At 33.2% G+C, this 21,364-nt stretch overlaps 1 protein-coding gene across 3 annotated transcripts in view; it reads right to left on the bottom strand.

Moving 5' to 3' along the window:
- Positions 1 to 21,364, bottom strand: part of LOC115877712 (glutamate receptor-interacting protein 2) — a 291,983-nt gene that overhangs the window by 206,501 nt on the left and 64,118 nt on the right. The gene's annotated exons all lie outside the window — the stretch shown is intronic.

Raw genomic sequence — 21,364 nt, 5'->3', positions numbered from 1 at the left:
ATCTTTATTGATAAATGTATTGTTTCTACTTTAAAAAATACTAATGGGCCTTAAAATTAAAGAAGTTTTAAAAATTTTCTTGAATTTTTTTTAGTAAAATGAGAATAATTTATTCGCCGTCGTGTGCTTTAGAGTCAAATATTTCAAGTTAGTGTATTCAAAAAGCAGGAAGCATTGCTATTTTAGGAACGAAACATTTTCTTATTTAACAACATGGCGGCTTTCACTTTGTTGTTTTGGAGATTAAGATGGAGTAGTTCGAGTAGTCGCATACTGGACTAATAAAGTCGCAGTTCGGCCTTAACAGGTAGTATACTAGTCGCAAGATTGCCTAATTTAGTCATCCTAGAGTCTAGCTTGTGCCGCCCTCTATAATCTAAATAAACGAGGGAGTGGATAAACATCGGTAATATATGTCGATGTATATTTAAATTTAGTTTTATATGTACCTTTCTTATGTCCCATTTTAATTAAGTTTTTTTTTATAAAAACAAAAACAGCACTGAACTGTCTGACTGAACAGAACAATGAAGTGAAAATTTAAGATTTAAGGTTATGGTTCAATACAGTTGCAAAAAGGTAGTGACTCGACGTCCTACCAACGTAAGAATAAGGAAATCTAAACAACGTTGGAATTAGTAAAACAGACGACGTTTGCATAACGTTGGAATAGGCCCTGAAACTGACGTCGGAAAACTCTATATTGTCCAACGTTGTAACTACGTTGTCCGAATCACCTAAAGATCACTTAAGCAAAAAAGGTTACAAGACAACGTTTATTCGACGTGGCAGAAGCTTCTACTTTGCTGTAGTACTAGTCCAACGTCGGCACAAAGTTATAAAAACGTTTAAATTTATTTTAATACCTAAGGTACGGAGCTAACTATTTTTTGTAACTAATCCAACGTTGTGTTTAGTAAACATGTGGTCGCAAGTCGTGAAAATGCTACTTGGGCTGTTCAATGAAAATAAAAATATTATATATACAATTATAGTTAATCAATAATTATTATTAGTGAATAATTTGATAGAATACAGGGGGTTTTAAAAAGAAACTTGTAAAAATAAGATATTTTTGCATAGTTTCACAAAAAAATATAATTTTGCAAAACAGTTTATTAATATTAGATCATTATTACTAATCGATATTATTTTCAGAATGAGTTTTGTGAGTAAAAATTAAATTTAAGTCTCTAGACATATGCACAAAACTTGTGTGAATTTACCATAATATATTTAGTAAAAAATGAGGTCACGTCACGTGACTCCTTGTGTAGCTGATGTATGTAAGTAATCGACGTAGTTAGAAAAAACAACGAACGACGAAGAAAATTTTAATCTAAGCAGTTTTTTGGAACAGATGGGAGTCTCAGTGCGTGGGTGATTAGTGTTTTTTTATAATTTAAGGGTAAGTATATTATAATAAGTATGTTTATAAGTAGTTTCTGTAAATATAATGCCAGCTCTCTTAGAAAACACAATCTCCATTTATTATAATTATTTGCATTTTAATTTTAGAGATTTTTTTTTATGTAAACAAAATTGTTTCATGATCTCTCTAAGTAGGTATTATTTATTCTTCCAGACTGTGTTTCGGAGCACAAATTTAATAGAGGACCGGAATAGAGGAGTCTAACCTAACCTAACCTATCCAATGGCAATTTTGTTTCTATTTTTTTCGCGAACAAACCTCATAGTGTTGCTGAGCTCCAAAAATATACTACCTCCAAAAATATTTGCACTTATTTAAGAGTTAGTTCTCTGTATAGCTCCAAAAACTATGATTGAAATAGAACTAAGTATTGAAAATAGTAAATAAAATTTTAATAATCAACAAAACAATTTGTTGTTTCAATTAAAATGCCACCGGTGGAAAATCCAGAGAGATCGGAAGTGAAATTTCCCGTTTGCCGCTGCTAGTTCGCGTTTAATTCCGATTTTAATATGAGAAGTAGATGTGTTCGGTGAACTCGAAAATGGAAAATTCCCGGTTAATACGCGATCTTTGGAGATCGGGCGCGCGGAAAATTATTTAGAGGAAAATTCGCCTAGATTTTCCCCTATAATTTTCTTTTTATCGTTTCAGATGTTCGTTTGAGAAAAATATCTTTGCGTTTTTTATTGGGGAAACATTATCACAGAGTAAATTTTAACAAGGGAAAAGTTACGATGCCTCTAAACGAAAAATAAAGATGCTCTTCTAATGTCAGGATATAGTACGTATTTTTTAAATTAAACGGCCGAATTTCTTGTAGTTACTATCATCCTCCTTATTCACTGACATTGCCGGATTTCTTGCTTGTTTATGGTTTTATTTTATATTTCAGCACTTATGGATTCACACACAACATGGCATATTGGCACTTTTTAAAACCTCTGTGGTGCTTTTATTAAGTAGATCCCACTTCTGATATCAGTATGTAGTACGTATTTTTTTCATAACTCCTTTATTCCGTCGTAGTATTCAGGATTACATAGGAGCATAGTGTTTCTCTTAACCTCTCATTCTCGTTACATAATATCTAGGGTCATTCTCTAAATTATAAAAAGCTAAATTACACATTATACAGGGAGTCAAAAAAATAGTGTATCTAACTTTGGTGGATGATTCTACAGATCTGTACTGAGTACGATTTCAGCCGTAGTCAATATAGATAGTTTAAGTGTTAAGAATAATAATTTTAAAAAATATGTGTTTATATTAGTTTATTAATTGTAGTAAACACTATGTTGTGTGTGTTGTGAATATTTTGTATCTAATTTTTGGATTATGTTCGACACTATTTTTTTGATTTGACACTACACTGATGAAGGCTATAATGTTAGCCGAAACGTTTGTTTTTCCTTTAAAAACCAAATAAAGATATGTAATGAAAATCCAAATGAAAAAACTTAATCAGAGTTTTCCCGAACCTAAATCCCAAGAAAATAAAAAAAAATCAAAATAGTTATTTTTTATACAAGACGATAAAATGGTATTTTATCGTCGACCGAAAAGATTAATTCACGAGCGATGGAATCGCGAATGAATTAATTTCGGGACACGCTAATGCAATTTTGTCGTCCTGTATAAAAAATATTTTTTTTCCATAGCGAGTTACGTTTTAAAAAATATTCAGAAATTATTATTTCAAGGAATTTATTACGAGTAGAAAAAATATTGTGCTGGGTTGGCGTACGGTTTCTACGTAATTTGACAAATAAATAAAGCTGTCTCTTTAGTTGTCAGTTTTGAGTCAATATTTTTTAATTCTCTTTCGTGTCGATTGCGGCTCAAAACGAAATAAGTAAATTACCAACAGATATTCAGGCTGAGGCGACAAACGTAATATCCAACCTACTTCAATTTAAATCCCGAATAACTTATGAAAAAGAATACAAACATTTTCAAAAATGGAAACAATTCAAAAACGTGCGAGAAGAAATAAAGTTTTTAACCTATCCTCGCTGTTAAAGTATCATTTAATCTACCCTTGCGGTTAAAGTCCTATTTTATCTACTATTTCTTAGTAGTAGGAACTATCGAATGAATACTATCGAAACATTCGATAGTTGCAATTCATTCGAATAATTCGATAGCTAGTAAGAAAACATTCGTTGAAAACTATTCGAATAAAAATTATCGAATAGATGCGTCATCTGATTTGAAATATTGCATTCTAGTAATTCGGCAGCAAAAACCATTCATTTATGAAATTCATTTATTCGTCAGGATCGATTATAATACAATATTAACTGGATTTTAGTTGTCGCCCGGCGACGTAGGTTTCTTTCCGAGAAACCCGACAGCGGTCGATAGCAATGCTATGAAAGAAGCCGGCATCTTTGATTTTTTGCGGAGTCGTATAAAGATAAGGATACATTATTTTTTTTATTGAGGTGCTAGTATTTACACAGAAAATACATTATGAAAGGCGCTGTTGCCATATATTGGTATTAGTTGATATTAGCAAAATAAAACACTAAATCACCACAATACACCAAAACACTTTTACTTTTACACTGGACGCGCGTTTTGCTAACCATGTTAGCATCATCAGCAGATGATTATAAACTTTTTCTTCTAAAGGTTTATAATCATTTTGAGTTTATAATCATCTGCTGATGATGCTAACATTGTTAGCGAAACGCGCGTCCAGTATAAAAGTAAAAGTGTTTTGGTGTATTGTGGTGATTTAGTGTTTTATTTTGCTGTGTGACATAAAAGGTTCCAACCCTCAACTGTAATAGTTGATATTAGCAAAGAATATTATTGTTTGGCTTTAGTTAGTTAGGGATAGTATGTCTATATATTTTGCATTTTTTTTTATTAATATTCTGTTACACTGCAATAATACTTGTTATTTTGGATGTAGGAAAATGATTTTTAATGTTTTTAAGCAAAGACTGGTTTAATAGAAAAATAATAATAACAGTAATAATTTGTTATACCTATTAACAACAAAATTTAAAATAATTTAATATAAACATTTTTTTTACGTAGTAGCAAAATATAAACAACAAATTAGATGTCAAAATTATTTATATTAGATCCTATTTAAAAATACTATAGTCTTTAATTTTTTTGGCAACGTTGGTTTATTAAATAATAATAATTACAGAACTAATTTGTTATATTAACAACAAACTTTAAAATCATGAAATATAAACATTTATTAATTTTCTAACCATGCAGTGTAATGGAAGGAAAATATAAATAAAAAATTAGAAATCAAAATTATTTATATTAGGTACTTTATATTACTATTTAAAAATAATATTTACTTTTACTGGCATTTACTTTAAAAAATAAATGAAATATTTCTTCGTAAAAAACTACATGTAAGAGAATTAGCATAAACAAAATACAAACATCGTCAACTTTTTTTTTAAATTGGCACGTGTAAAACTTTCAATTTAATTTTCTCATCCCATAGTTTGAGTTCGATAACCCCATTTACTTAACCACATTACTTAAATATGATTATTAAGTTCAACTAATTCATATTATTAAAACATCTAAAATACAAATATGTATTTTTAAAATTAATTCTAAGTTCATCTCTCTTAAAAATTGCTACTTCTCAAAATTTCCCATTAAAAAATAGACCATATACCATATAAAATAAAATAATTGAAAGATCGGGCTACGGAAAATCACACAAATTTTCGGAAAAATGTTGACCACCTGCACACGCACACAATCGTCAATTAAAAAAAAAATACTATTTGAGTATTTTAAATATTTTAGTAAACGCAAAAATAGCACAGTATTTATAAGGCGAAGTTATAAAAATTTGGAAGAACTAATAATGCACTCACGCACACAAAAATCAGACGAATACTAAATTTCATTTATCAAAAGCATTCGATAGTCGTGGCTTAACGATTAACCATTTAGTCGCACGGCGAAGTTGTCACATATGCTTTAGTATACAAATGAATGAATGATTTTATTCGAATAAAACCATGCGATAGTTGAAATCATTCATTCAGTAACCATTCGATAGTCTAATTCATTCGATAGTTCCCATCGCTACTATTTTTAATAGATATAAGGCAATTTTAAGAGTTGCTATGGAAAAAATAAACAAAACACAACGCAAGTAAAAATTAAAAAAGAACAAATAATAATTATGTGCAGAAAGATTAAATCTTATTGGTTTATTTTTGATCATTATGAACCTTTCACAAAGGTAGAGACATTATAATTATAAATAATTTTCTTATACTCTCCATAATTAAAAAAAAATAATGATAAATAATATCTGCAAAATACAATTAATTTATTTTCATAGTTTCCAGAAAGTTAAAATATTTAATTCTCCAAAAATAAAGTAAAATAGAGTAAAATGGAAAAAACTTTTCAGAATTTTCAGAAGTTTAACAGTTTTATTAGATGCGTGAATTTAAAACACTCCCAAAAGTTTCAGGTAACTTTTTTTTATTTCGGAAGGAACTTAATCACTCCTGAAAAGGGTCTGACGGGACTTTTAAAGTAACAAGACCTTATTCGTCCCTTTTTTATAAATTCAATCCGGTTTGTTCTTTTGTTTAGCTAAATCAGACCAGAGACTATTTTATTTGTTTTTTTTTGTTTTCAACTGAAATACAATTAATACAGTATCTATTGTCGTTTATGCTTAATTCTCTACAGACTTTTCATTTGCAAAGGTTACTTATTTATGGAATACTAACAGACCAGTGAGTGCTCGTGACATTAGTTGGCCATTGACAATAATATGTTCGATATTTATTGGGACTGAACAGTAGAACTCACTGCCAGAATTTCTTTAAAAATTTCAAAATACTGACTCTTCCTTCTTTATTTATTTTTGAATCCGTTTGTTTAATCCGCAAGCACATATCTGCTATTCCCGAAAGGCCATCTTACAATTATCCACTTAGGAATGCGGAGCACGATCTTTATCTGCCAACCCCGAGCTTAGAACTAGTTAAAGACTCAATATTGTACAATGCCAAAAAATGTACAATCATCTGCCTTTGAATATCAAGTCGCTTTCATTCTTTCTCGCATTTTGCAAAGCTCTGAAATCATACTTACTGGAGAGAGCCCTATTGCAGTAAACGACTTTTTTGTTGATGTTTAATCATGACCAATTTTGAATTTTAAAAGTTTGATCATCTCACACACTGGTTTGGTTTGGTATTGGTTTATTTTTGTATATTTTTTGTGCTTGTGTTTGTTTTGTAAATGCTTTGTCGATGAAGCTATTTTATACAATGAAGCGTTATTTATTATATGAGCAAGATATATGATCGTATACAAAGTAGGCCCGTCCTGATTAGCCCTAGCAGCAAAAAGAAGGCGTTAGCTCAACTTTAATTGGTTTAGATTTATAAAATTAATTAAGTCAAAGCAAAAACTAATATCAAAGGTAAATTTAACCTAAATCAACTTAATTCAGAAAAAAAATCTCATATGACATGCATTTCAGGACATACATTTATACGGTTTTTTTATTTATTTTTATCTGCAGAATATGCTACCAAAGTTTGCGGAATACAATTCGGACCACCTTGTAGGAGAAAAAGTGTCTCATAACCTATACAGTTGTGAAAAATATTGTTTTTTTTTTCAAACGTCACAAAAGTATTAATTTTTGCGACGTGTTTGAGAATATAATAGTTATTTTTTATACGATACGATAAAATACCATTTTATCAAAAAATATTGTGCTGGGTTGGCGTTGATTTCTATGTAATTTGACAAATAAATAAAGCTGTCATTTGGTTGTCAGTTTTGAGTCAATATTCTTTAATTCTTTTTCGTGTCGATTGCTGATTGAATTGGAGTCAGAAATGGCTCAAAACGAAATAACTTATGAAAAGGAATACAAACATTTTCAAAAATGGAAGCAATTAAAAAACGTGCGAGAAGAAATAAAATTTTTAACCTATCCTCGCTGTTAAAGTATCATTTAATCTACCTTTGGGGTTAAAGTACTATTTTATCTATTCCAAGCTGAGCTATATGCTATTGAAACCTGTGTGCAACTGCTGGTAGAACAGCAATACACCGGGAAAACAATATGCATATTTTCGGATAGTCAAGCTGCGCTGAAAGCACTTGAGGCAACGAAAAGCACGTCTATGACGATTCTTCATTGTAAGAAACTACTCAATATACTGGGAGATAGGAACAAAGTGTCGCTAATATGGATACCGGGACATATCGGCCTAGAGGGAAATGAACGTGCTGATTCCCTCGCCAAAATTGGTGCAAGCTCGCCATTCGTGGGCCCAGAACCGACACTTAGCGTTCCTAAAAATCTCGCAAGAGGCAGGCTCTGTGAATGGGTTAGGAGTGAGACGTTCCGGGACTGGAATGACACTCCCGGAATGGAACATGCCAAGAAAATCCTAGCAGGGTCATCCAAACATAGAACAGGAGAACTCCTAAAGGCCGGTAGGAATGGAACGCGTGTGCTCACTGCAGTGTACACGGGCCACTGCCGGCTGAGATCTTACCTACAGAGGACGGGACTGGTGGAAGACGTCGAATGCCGACTCTGTATGGAAGATGATGAAACAATGAAGCACGTTATGTGTACCTTCCCCGCTGGGAGCAGGACCAGGTTTGAGATGTTTGGCAAACCCATGCTAGACCTATCAGACCTAGGAGATATATCACCCTCAGACATAACGGCTTATATTAAGAGGCTGGGTCTTGAGGATGAACTTTGACGCTCTTGTAAATTAGAGCTTGTAGAAACTGAACCACAATAGGCCCTCGCGGCCTCAGTGGAGGGTCCCCTATGGGACCCACTCTTAGTCAAATACAATACTATTTTATCTACTATTTTTGATAGATATAAGGCAATTTTAACGGTTGCTATGGAAAAAAATACACATAGTCCTTGAACTGGTTTATCGAAACAGCTGAGACAGCAGGTCAAATCAAGAATGAAAAGAAGTAAACGAAGAATGACTACTTCCTGTTAAAGTCCTAGTCACACTTCTCCTCGAAATGCATCCTCTGCCTTTGCAAATAAAAAAGTTGTCGTGGAAAACTTCCGGGAAAGTTTACAATTCGCGCGTTGAATGAAAATGCTTAATTCCCAGCTACGTGAAAGAGTTTTTCCTATTTTCGGAGATGGAAAAAGTAAAGTTCATGTTTATTTATTCGGAATTAAATGTTTTAGAATGCATGGCGGAGTGCTGGGAAACGAAACTACTATAATAGTAATGAGAATAGATTAAGTTGTTTCTTAGATGTTATTATCTGATCTATTATACAGGGTGATCCAAACTGTTTTCCGGAAACTTCGGCAGCATATTCTGCAGATAAAAATAAGTAAAAAAGTTTGTAATAATATATGTCCTAAAATGCTTAACTTCGGAGATACAGGGTGTAGAAGTTTCATTTTTATTACGATTTTTCCAAATAATTTCTGAAGTAACGGCAATATTTGGATGAAAATTGGTGTCTGGAAGTTTCTTGACAAAGGAATTTGATATTGATGTCAATATGACTGCTACTTATAAAAGGCACCACCTGCATATGTTTTAACGGGTTTGAAGAGTAATAACTTTTCGTCCATACCTGTATAAAACTACTAAGTAAAAAATTATACATTTACGACGTTTTTTTTTCTTCAGGGCCTCAGACCAAAGAAACCGCCTGAAAAACTGAAACGAAACCACAGAAAATACCGATAGAAAAACCGTTTCGCCAGCAGATGGCGTGATAAATGAAAAGCCGAAATTAATATTTCGGAGAGATGAATTTCTTCTTATTCGTTTTTCTCTAGTTTTGGAGCTGTAATAAAGAGCCTGGCTAGGGCTTTCTCAGCTCGATCAGTCATTGTCGGCTTGGCTGCATGACTAACGGTTAATTTATCGAGGAATCCAGTGGATATTTGTAGATATTTGCTGTAATTAGGAGGAAATTCTTGGAAGAAGACGCGCGAATTACGATTAATCATGCAGTCTTTAAAATAGTTTACTTTTTAAGTCATTAACGAACGTCTAAATCATATTTTACCTAATAATTCGCAGTAGTGATGGGCATTACAATTCTTTTTAGTGAACCGAATCATTCAATTTCTCATATTGAATCGACTCCTCCGATTCGTTCATTTGAGCAAACTATATGCACGATTTTATGGAAAGCATTGTTCATTAAAATGTTGTATTCTATGTTATAGGGCTTGTTTCTCTCTACAATTTTCTGTCTCACAATGTACCGTTTGTGTCCAGGAAGAGTTCATAGTTTCATAGTTGTCGATTTTCGAAAGAAATCAGTACATGCATATTATTTCGTATATTTTTCATTTTATTGATTTTATGGAAAGCACTGTTCATTAAAATGTTGTATCCTATGTTATAGGGCCTTGTTTTTCTCTACAATTTCCTGTCTCACAATGTTTTATTTCAACTGACACAAAATGATTACTAGTTGTTAAAGTTGAACTAATTTGACATCTATGTTGGAGTAACATCAGACATATCACAGCCACCTATATTTTACCAAATAATAAAGATGTACTGATACTAAATCATGAAAATCAAAAATATGTAGAGAAATGTTTGTTTGATTTCTCGCAACCTTAATAGAATATCGAAATAATATACTGATGGGTGTTCCATTTAAAATAAAACAGTAACTTGCTTTTAAAGGTGACCAACGTTCAATATTAATTTTGTCTCACCCTGTATAACTCTTTGGGTCAATTGAATTTGGCTTTAAAGTACAATAGTTATTTTAACTACATATTAGGCTATACCGGGTAAATTCCAATTTAGATAGCTTTTATTGAAATTTAACATTTGTTCTTCATTTCTAGAAAATGTTGAATATGTGAAAGACCTTTCATTTTAGTCGAATACTTCTCTAATGAAACTCCTCGTTATTTTTATCCCAGAATCCAAAAATCAATTAATATATAGGGTATTCCATTACAAAAAACACACCTTTAATGTGTAACTTTTTTTAGGGACATCTTGTAACACTATATTTTAAAATAATGCTCTAAATTAATCGACATAACATGCTCACAAAGTTTAATTTCAATACAAATTCTTGTTACCTAAAATTATTTTTGAGACAATAACATTATATGTAACATCAATAATTGTGTTCCTCCAGTCTTTATAGCCTTCAAATTTAATCTAATATAGATTTTTCTTCCCTTAATGTAAAAGGGATGATGGCCTTTGGTTACTGGGACGGAAAGGGTCATAAGTACGATATTGTGTTGTTGCGGCTGGGTGAGTTAGCGCCGCAACTTTGCCCATTTAACGCTAACTTTCGATAAACACTTTCTCCTTTCCTCCAAGTTGCCTAATTAAATTTTAATAGGAAGCTCGTAACGGTGGCCTAGTGTTTAGCCCTTTCAATTTGTCACGTACTAACTAGTTGAAATTGTTTACACACAATAATCTATAACGCACTAAAATATGATTAGAATAGATTTTTAAGGTGGCCATCGGCCTGTTCCACTGGGATCTTTTCAGATTTATTGCTTACTAGCGTGTACCCGCGACTTCGTTCGCGTCGAATTAATCATTTGTAATGGTGATGATAAAGCAAAGCAAGAATTTCCATTAACATACAAACTGGATAAAATTTTCTCACATTTATGTCAGCATGAGATAAAACAATTTGGTGATATTATTATATAACTTGGTAATATTTGAGGGGTTGTTTCATCCCGTTGGAAGTTGACTTTCGAAAAATCCGTTTGCCAAAAATAAGTTTTTTTACGTCAAACAGTTTAAGCAGGATCGTGGTTAATCAATTACCCAATTTTTTGGAACACCCTGTATGACTTTTTAAAAAAATTCAAAATATGTAAAAATGCAAAGTAAATTATGCTTGTCCAAGCGTTTTCCTGACAACCGAGACCTGAATCTGACTACTCGATGGCGAGCTACCAAATGCTATGTACTCTCTACATTGTTATAGGAGTCGAGGGATGGACGTTGAAGGCACGGACCATGTCACGCTTGGATTCATTTGAGATGTGGTTATACCGACGAATGTTGAAAATATCCTGGACCGAACGAATAACAAATCTCGAAGTATTAGAAAGAATGTGTAAGGACCCAGAACTATTGACTACAATAAAACGACGGAAGGCAGCATATTTTGGTCATATTTTTCGAAATAACAAATATAGTTTCCTACAGCTGATCGTTGAGGGAAAGATTGAAGGGCGACGAGGCATCGGGCGTAAACGGTTTTCCTGGTTACGGAATTTGCGCCAGTGGTTTAATATAGGAGAGGCCAGTGCAATTATCCGTTTGGCTCAAGCCAGGGAGGAATTCCAATTGATTAGAATTTTTTTTTAGAATTTAGAATGAGTGGGAGGGGGATTAATCACTTCGACCTTACAGATCCATTGTGTCCCCCTTTCTTGAATCATAACTCATCATACAGTCCCAGGGCTTTGACAAAAGCCAGTATCTGGGACGGTTTTATAGAGGGTAGTTCTCCATCTCCAATATCAGTCGTACCAAAATTCATGGCACGAATGGTTGTCATCTCGGCGCACTCAGTGATGAGGTGTACTGGTGTTTCCCCATCTTCCCCACAGAATCTGCATTCGCCGTTTCTTCTTAGTTTCAATCTACTGAGGTGTTCGTTGAGGAGACAGTGTCCTGTTAAAAACCCCGTGACAATCCGAAGATTGTTCTTACTCAGACCCAGGAAGATCTGTGATTTTTCTTCATCATAAGCCCTCAGAAACTTCTTCGAGTGTCTTAGACCATTGGAAAATTTCCATTCCAGGTTGCGGATGGAATCTTCCAAGTTCTTGAGTTCCGCCTTGAGTTGGTTACCACTTGGAAAGCAGAACGGTTCTGGTTCAGTTAGTGGAGTGTTCGCTGCTTTCCTAGCTAGATTATTTGCTTTTTCATTGCCTTCTATCCCTTGGTGAGCAGGCACCCAGTGTAGGAGGACTTTGTTTTCTTTGCCTAATTTATTCAGCTTCTCTATGCATTCTTTGACCAATTTCGAATTGATTGATACTGAGTTGATCGCCTTTAACGCTGCTTGACTATCAGACAAGATGGCTATTTCTTGTTTCCGATAGTTCCTATCGAAGATAAGTTGTACGCATCTTTCGATAGCGTAGATTTCTGCCTGTAGGATACTAGGGTAAGTGCCCATTGGTTCGGAGTATTTAGCTTTCGGCCCAAACACTCCGATCCCTATTCCCGTATTGGTTTTGGAAGCATCAGTATACCAAGTTATGGTATGGTTTTTTAACTGCTGGGCAAGCGTTTCGCTCTTCCAATCCTTTTTATTGCTCAATACTACATTGAGATGTTTCTCAAAGTTGTACGTTCTTGGCATATCGTCCATTGGGAGTTGCAGAAGTGGTATTTCCTTTTGAGGGTGTTCCAAGCCCCTGATCTGACAATTCTCCCAGTACTAATTCCGTTAGTGACCATTCTAATCATTGTCGCATTGGCATATCTACCAATGACAATGTGCAGTGGTGTTAGATCTAGAATGACCTCCATTGCTGCTGTTGGACAGGTTCTCATGGCTCCTGTGATGCACACACATGCTAGTCTCTGGACTTTGCATAGGTTTAGCCTTGCCGTCCGTTGCTCTAGTTTTGTGTACCAGGCAACTGCTCCATAAGTAATCATGGGTCTTACTATCATGGTATACATCCAGCGCAAAATGTTAGGGGAGCAGCCCCATCTATTTCCGGCCAGTCTTCTGCATATCATGAGAGCCTTTATGGCTTTGCTGGTAGTGTTCTTAATATGCCTGTTCCACAGGAGTTTACTGTCCAGGGTTATTCCCAGGTATTTAACTTCCTGGGTTGGCAGTATTTCCTTTCCATCTAGTTGGATTCTTTTCAAGTTTTTCAGACTTCGCCTTCTGGTGAATGGCACTATCGCGGTTTTGTCTGAGTTGATACTCAGCCCGACAGTCCTACACCATCTCTCAGTGATACGGAGTCCTCTTTGGATAATATCACACAAGGTGCCTTCATGTTTCCCCCGAGCGATCATGACTATGTCATCTGCATACCCAATGCAGTGTATTCCCGCTAGAGTTAATTCATCTAGTAGTTCATCCACCACCAAGCTCCACAGCAAAGGGGAGGTTACTCCACCTTGTGGAGTTCCTTGCGTTGTTTTAACAGCTACAGTTTTGGTGCCCATCTGCTGTTCGTGTTGACAGCATTTCCCAAAACCAGCGAATAATAGTTCTGTTCACCCCTCTTGTTTCTAGAGATCGCCTGACCACCTTATGTGGTATATTGTCAAACGCCCCCGCAATATCCAAGAAGGCACAAATTGCTGTTTCTTTGCTATCCAGACTTGTCTGTATTAGCTCCGTTAATTGGTACAGAGCAGTTTCTGTGGATCTGCCCGTTCTATATGCATGCTGACTATCATGCAGTGGTTTAACCTTTAGATGATTTTCTCCAATATGGTTGTCAACTACTTTCTCCAATTGATGGTCGCCAACCTCCAATGAGGAGGAGGCACACGAAGAAGAAGAAGCGTTTTCCCGAAAGACTAATCGTTTTTTAAATAACAAATATTGTAATATTTGAGGGGCGTTTTCACCCTCTTGGAATTTGAGATTCGAGAAACCGCTCCTTATCGAACCTCTACACCCCACAGTCAATCAGTTTGCCAAAAATCAGCTTTAAACGTCAAGCAGTTTAAGCAGAATCGTGATTACTCAATGGTCATATTTTATGATGTTTCATAAATACATTTTATGAAACACCCTGTATAAATTTTTTAAAAATGTTAAATTATGTATAACAACAAAATAAAATATACATGTTTAAGAGTTTTTCCGTAAAACCCATCGGTTTTTAAATAAAAAATATTCTAATATTTGAAGGGTGGTTTCACCCCCTTAGAATTCGAGTTTCGAAAAATCCCTTCTTATCGAGCCTCTCCAAGTCAATCCGTTTTCCAAAAATCAGCTTTTTACGTCAAGCGCTTTAAGCAGGATCGTGATTAATCAATGACCAGATTTTTCGAAACACTGTGTATACATTTTTAAAAAATCTTAAAATATGTAAAAAACAAAATAAATTATACGTGTTTAAGCGTTTTTTCGAAAACTTGACCGTTTTTTAAATAAAAAATATTGTAATATTTGAGGGGTGGTTTCACCCCCTTGGAACTGGAATTTCGAAAAATCCCTTCTTATCGAACCTCTACACCCTAGAAGCAACCTGAATGCCAAAATTGAGCTTCTTACGTTGAGTGATTTGAGCAGGATCGTAATTAATCAATGTGTCAGTCACTTAAGAATTTTATATATTAGTATAGATACAAATTTAATATTTTTAGAGCTTATTTTACTTCCGATTTGATAATCATATAAAAAATAACATACCTGCAACCTAACCAAATAGTGTGTTGCAATAGTGTTGCCTTGGAAATGAACATCGATGACATTTCCCATATAATTTTACATATAAAATGACAGCGATCTTCATTTCATAACCATCGCTGACGCAGTTTTTATCATATTGAGCAGAAGACAAGAATACTTATTTGTGTTGCATAAAAACATGATTTCGTCTTTTAATTAGTGTCAATTCTCATCAATCACTCATTCAAATCATATCAATTCTCCCTGATGTAGGATAAGTTTCTGTTTTCGACAAATTTCTGAAATTCATTTTATTGATTTTATGGAAAACGCTAATCATTAAAATGTTGTATCCTATGGTATAGGGCTTGTTTCTCTCTACAATTTCCTGTCTCACAGTGTACCGTTTGTCTCCAGGAAGAGTTCATAGTTTCATAGCTGTCGATTTTCGAAAAAAATCAGTACATGCATATTATTTCGTATATTTTTCATTTTATTGATTTTATGGAAAGCACTGTTCATTAAAATGTTGTATCCTATGTTATAGGGCTTGTTTCTCTCTACAATTTTCTGTCTCACAATGTACCGTTTGTCTCCAGGAAGAGTTCATAGTTTCATAGCTGTCGATTTTCGAAAAAAATCAGTACATGCATATTATTTCGTATATTTTTCATTTTATTGATTTTATGGAAAGCACTGTTCATTAAAATGTTGTATCCTATGTTATAGGGCTTGTTTCTCTCTACAATTTTCTGTCTCACAATGTACCGTTTGTCTCCAGGAAGAGTTCATAGTTTCATAGCTGTCGATTTTCGAAAAAATCAGTACATGCATATTATTTCGTATATTTTTTCATTTTATTGATTTTATGGAAAGCACTGTTCATTAAAATGTTGTATCCTATGTTATAGGGCTTGTTTCTCTCTACAATTTTCTGTCTCACAATGTACCGTTTGTCTCCAGGAAGAGTTCATAGTTTCATAGTTGTCGATTTTCGAAAAAAATCAGTACATGTATATTATTTCGTATATTTTTCATTTTATTGATTTTATGGAAAGCACTGTTCATTAAAATGTTGTATCCTATGTTATAGGGCTTGTTTCTCTCTACCATTTCCTATCTCACAATGTACCGTTTGTGTCCGGGAAGGGTTCATAGTTTCATAGTTGTCGATTTTCGAAAAAAATCAGTACATGTATATTATTTCGTATATTTTTCATTTTATTGATTTTATGGGAAGCACTGTTCATTAAAATGTTGTATCCTATGTTATAGGGCTTGTTTCTCTCTACAATTTTCTGTCTCACAATGTACCGTTTGTGTCCAGGAAGAGTTCATAGTTTCATAGCTGTCGATTTTCGAAAAAAATCAGTACATGCATGTTATTTCGTATATTTTTCATTTTATTGATTTTATGGAAAGCACTGTTCATTAAAATGTTGTATCCTATGTTATAGGGCTTGTTTCTCTCTACAATTATCTGTCTCACAACGTACCGTTTGTCTCCAGGAAGAGTTCATAATTTCATAGTTGTCGATTTTCGAAAAAAATCAGTACATGCATATTATTTCGTATATTTTTCATTTTTATGATTTTATGGAAAGCACTGTTCATTAAAATGTTATATCCTATGTTATACGGCTTGTTTCTCTCTACAATTTTCTGTCTCACAATGTACCGTTTGTGTCCAGGAAGAGTTCATAGTTTCATAGTTGCCGATTTTCGAAAAAAATCAGTACATGCATATTATTTCTTATATTTTTCATTTTATTGATTTTATGGAAAGCACTGTTCATTAAAATGTTGTATCCTATGTTATAGGGCTTGTTTCTCTCTACAATTTTCTGTCTCACAATGTACCGTTTGTCACCAGGAAGAGTTCATAGTTTCATAGCTGTCGATTTTCGAAAAAAATCAGTACATGCATATTATTTCGTATATTTTTCATTTTATTGATTTTATGGAAAGCACTGTTCATTAAAATGTTGTATCCTATGTTATAGGGCTTGTTTCTCTCTACAATTTCCTGTTTCACAATGTACCGTTTGTCTCCAGGAAGAGTTCATAATTTCATAGTTGTCGATTTTCGAAAAAAATCAGTACATGCATATTATTTCGTATATTTTTCATTTTTATGATTTTATGGAAAGCACTGTTCATTAAAATGTTATATCCTATGTTATACGGCTTGTTTCTCTCTACAATTTTCTGTCTCACAATGTACCGTTTGTGTCCAGGAAGAGTTCATAGTTTCATAGTTGCCGATTTTCGAAAAAAATCAGTACATGCATATTATTTCTTATATTTTTCATTTTATTGATTTTATGGAAAGCACTGTTCATTAAAATGTTGTATCCTATGTTATAGGGCTTGTTTCTCTCTACAATTTTCTGTCTCACAATGTACCGTTTGTCTCCAGGAAGAGTTCATAGTTTCATAGCTGTCGATTTTCGAAAAAAATCAGTACATGCATATTATTTCGTATATTTTTCATTTTATTGATTTTATGGAAAGCACTGTTCATTAAAATGTTGTATCCTATGTTATAGGGCTTGTTTCTCTCTACAATTTCCTGTTTCACAATGTACCGTTTGTCTCCAGGAAGAGTTCATAATTTCATAGTTGTCGATTTTCGAAAAAAATCAGTACATGCATATTATTTCATATATTTTTCATTTTATTGATTTTATGGAAAGCACTGTTCATTAAAATGTTGTATCCTATGTTATAGGGCTTGTTTCTCTCTACAATTATCTGTCTCACAACGTACCGTTTGTCTCCAGGAAGAGTTCATAATTTCATAGTTGTCGATTTTCGAAAAAAATCAGTACATGCATATTATTTCGTATATTTTTCATTTTATGATTTTATGGAAAGCACTGTTCATTAAAATGTTATATCCTATGTTATACGGCTTGTTTCTCTCTACAATTTTCTGTCTCACAATGTACCGTTTGTGTCCAGGAAGAGTTCATAGTTTCATAGTTGCCGATTTTCGAAAAAAATCAGTACATGCATATTATTTCTTATATTTTTCATTTTATTGATTTTATGGAAAGCACTGTTCATTAAAATGTTGTATCCTATGTTATAGGGCTTGTTTCTCTCTGCAATTTTCTGTCTCACAATGTACCGTTTGTCTCCAGGAAGAGTTCATAGTCTCATAGCTGTCGATTTTCGAAAAAAATCAGTACATGCATGTTATTTCGTATATTTTTCATTTTATTGATTTTATGGAAAGCACTGTTCATTAAAATGTTGTATCCTATGTTATAGGGCTTGTTTCTCTCTATAATTTTCTGTCTCACAATGTACCGTTTGTGTCCAGGAAGAGTTCATAGTTTCATAGTTGTCGATTTTCGAAAAAAATCAGTTCATGCATATTATTTCGTATATTTTTCATTTTATTGATTTTATGGAAAGCACTGTTCATTAAAATGTTGTATCCTGTGTTATAGGGCCTTGTTTTTCTCTACAATTTCCTGTCTCACAATGTTTTATTTCAACTGACACAAAATGATTACTAGTTGTTAAAGTTGAACTAATTTGACATCTATGTTGGAGTAACATCAGACATATCACAGCCACCTATATTTTACCAAATAATAAAGATGTACTGATACTAAATCATAAAAATCAAAAATATGTAGAGAAATGTTTGTTTGAGAGGTAGGCAACCTTAATAGTATTTGGAAGAGACACGAACTCCCTATTAAATATAGAAATAATATACTGATGGGTGTTCCATTTAAAGTAAAACAGTAACTTGCTTTTAAAGGTGACCAACGTTCAATATTAATTTTGTCTCACCCTGTATAACTTTTTGGGTCAAATTTTAATTTGGCTTTAAAGTACAATAGTTATTTAAACTACATATTAGGCTATACCGGGCAAATTCCAATTTAGATAGCTTTTATTGAAATTTAACATTTGTTCTTCATTTCTAGAAAATGTTGAATATGTCAAAGACCTTTCATTTTAGTCGAATACTTCTCTAATGAAACTCCTCGTTATTTTTATCCCAGAATCCAAAAATCAATTAATATATAGGGTATTCCATTACAAAAAAACACAACTTTAATGTGTAACTTTTTTTAGGGACATCTTGTAACACTATATTTTAAAATAATGCTCTAAATTAATCGACATAACATGCTCACAAAGTTTAATTTCAATACAAATTCTTGTTACCTAAAATTATTTTTGAGACAATAACACTATATGTAACATCAATAATTGTGTTCCTCCAGTCTTTATAGCCTTCAAATTTAATCTAATATAGATTTTTCTTCCCTTAATGTAAAAGGGATGATGGCCTTTGGTTACTGGGACGGAAAGGGTCATAAGTACGATATTGTGTTGTTGCGGCTGGGTGAGTTAGCGCCGCAACTTTGCCCATTAACGCTAACTTTCGATAAACACTTTCTCCTTTCCTCCAAGTTGCCTAATTAAATTTTAATAGGAAGCTCGTAACGGTGGCCTAGTGTTTAGCCCTTTCAATTTGTCACGTACTAACTAGTTGAAATTGTTTACACACAATAATCTATAACGCACTAAAATATGATTAGAATAGATTTTTGAGGTGGCCATCGGCCTGTTCCACTGGGATCTTTTCAGATTTATTGCTTACTAGCGTGTACCCGCGACTTCGTTCGCGTCGAATTAATCATTTGTAATGGTGATGATAAAGCAAAGCAAGAATTTCCATTAACATACAAACTGGATAAAATTTTCTCACATTTATGTCAGCATGAGAAAGAACAATATGGCGATATTATTATATAACTTGGGAATATTTGAGGGGTAGTTTCATCTCGTTGGAATTTGACTTTCGAAAAATCCGTTTGCCAAAAATAAGCTTTTTACGTCAAGCAGTTTAAGCAGAATCGTGGTTAAGAGATTACCCAACTTTTTGGAACACCCTGTATGATTTTTTTAAAAATTTCAAGATATGTAAAAAAACCAAATAAATTATGCTTGTCCAAGCGTTTTCCCGAAAGACTAACCGTTTTTTTAATAACAAATATTGTAATATTTGAGGAGCGTTTTCACCCTTTTGGAATTTGAGATTCGAGAAATCCCTCCTTATCGAACCTCTACACCCCACAGTCAATTCGTTTGCCAAAAATCAGCTTTAAACGTCAAGCAGTTTAAGCGGAATCGTGATTACTCAATGGTCATATTTTATGAAACACCCTGTATAAATTTTAAAAAAATCTTAAAATACGTTAAACAACAAAATAAAATATACGTGTTTAAGAGTTTTTCCGAAAAACTCACCGGTTTTTAAATAAAAAAATATTCTAATATTTGGGGGATAGTTTCACCCCCTTAGAATTCGAGTTTCGAAAAATCCCTTCATATCGAACCTCTACACCCTAAAATCAATCTGTTTTCCAAAAATCAGCTTTTTACGTCAAGCGCTTTAAGCAGGATCGTGATTAATTAATGATCAGATTTCTCGAAACACCCTGTATACGTTTTTAAAAAATCTTAAAATATGTAAAAAAACAAAATAAAATATACGTGTTTTAGCGTTTTTTCGGAAACTTGACCGTTTTTTAAATAAAAAATATTCTAATATTTGAGGGGTAGTTTCACCCTCTTGGAGCTGGAACTTCGGAAAATCCCTTCTTATCGAACCTCTACACCCTAGAATCAACCTGTATGCCAAAGTTGAGCTTCTTACGTTGAGTGGTTTGAGCAGGATCGTGATTAATCAGTATGTCAGTCATTTAAGGATTTTATATATTAGTTTAGATTAATAAAAAAAAACCTTTGATAAGCTACTAGATCTTAATAATCACTGCATTTTATTCAAAGTGAACTTTAGTGAAATCCTCTAAAAATAGCGTTACTATTTTTTAATTTAAATATTATATATTGTTTATAATAACAAAAGTTGGCATTCTCACTTCTCACATTCTCAATCACTTATGTCATTCTATTTAAAGTGTCATATTCTATCGAATAAAATAAAAAAAATCGAGGGTGTCATTTTTCCTGCAAAACTTTCGGACGGTCACCCGTCCACCCGCTCGCATCGTCTGACGTCGCTTAACTTCGGTGATCTACCGGAAACCGGTGTTTCAACGGAGCTGGGCCTTTGCCCAATAACGAAAAGAATATTTTATTATTATCTATTCCATTACCTGTAAATACCTTTTAAGATATCGTGGTCTGAGAAAAAATCTTATTGAGAGAAAGCGAATTACCTTTAAAAATAAAAGCGTATAGCTATTGGCAGCTGATTTTTCGGTCTCACGGACGATGGGAAATTGGAAAATAAATTTATTCCATGAAAAACAAATTAACAAAAAAATAAATAGCTGGTCTCTAAAAATAGACGCTCTAAAAATAGTTGACTTTTTTCGTTTAATTCGATATTCCATACATTTCGAAAAGTCTCTTTGAAAAAATCCGAATTTCAATCTACTGTAAATAATATAATCTGTGTAATCTTAGTAGTAAGTTTTGATAAAAACTTGAATTTTTGATATGTTACTTTGAAAGATCCAAAAACGAATTGTGAAAGATTTTTTTAAATTCACCCCC

Source organism: Sitophilus oryzae, unplaced genomic scaffold, assembly GCF_002938485.1.
Source record: "Sitophilus oryzae breed Bouriz unplaced genomic scaffold, Soryzae_2.0 scaffold_1498_pilon_pilon, whole genome shotgun sequence".
NCBI classification, from domain to species: domain Eukaryota; kingdom Metazoa; phylum Arthropoda; class Insecta; order Coleoptera; family Curculionidae; genus Sitophilus; species Sitophilus oryzae.
Note: the sequence above shows the minus strand (reverse complement) of the source record. Positions and strands in the feature narration are given on the sequence as shown.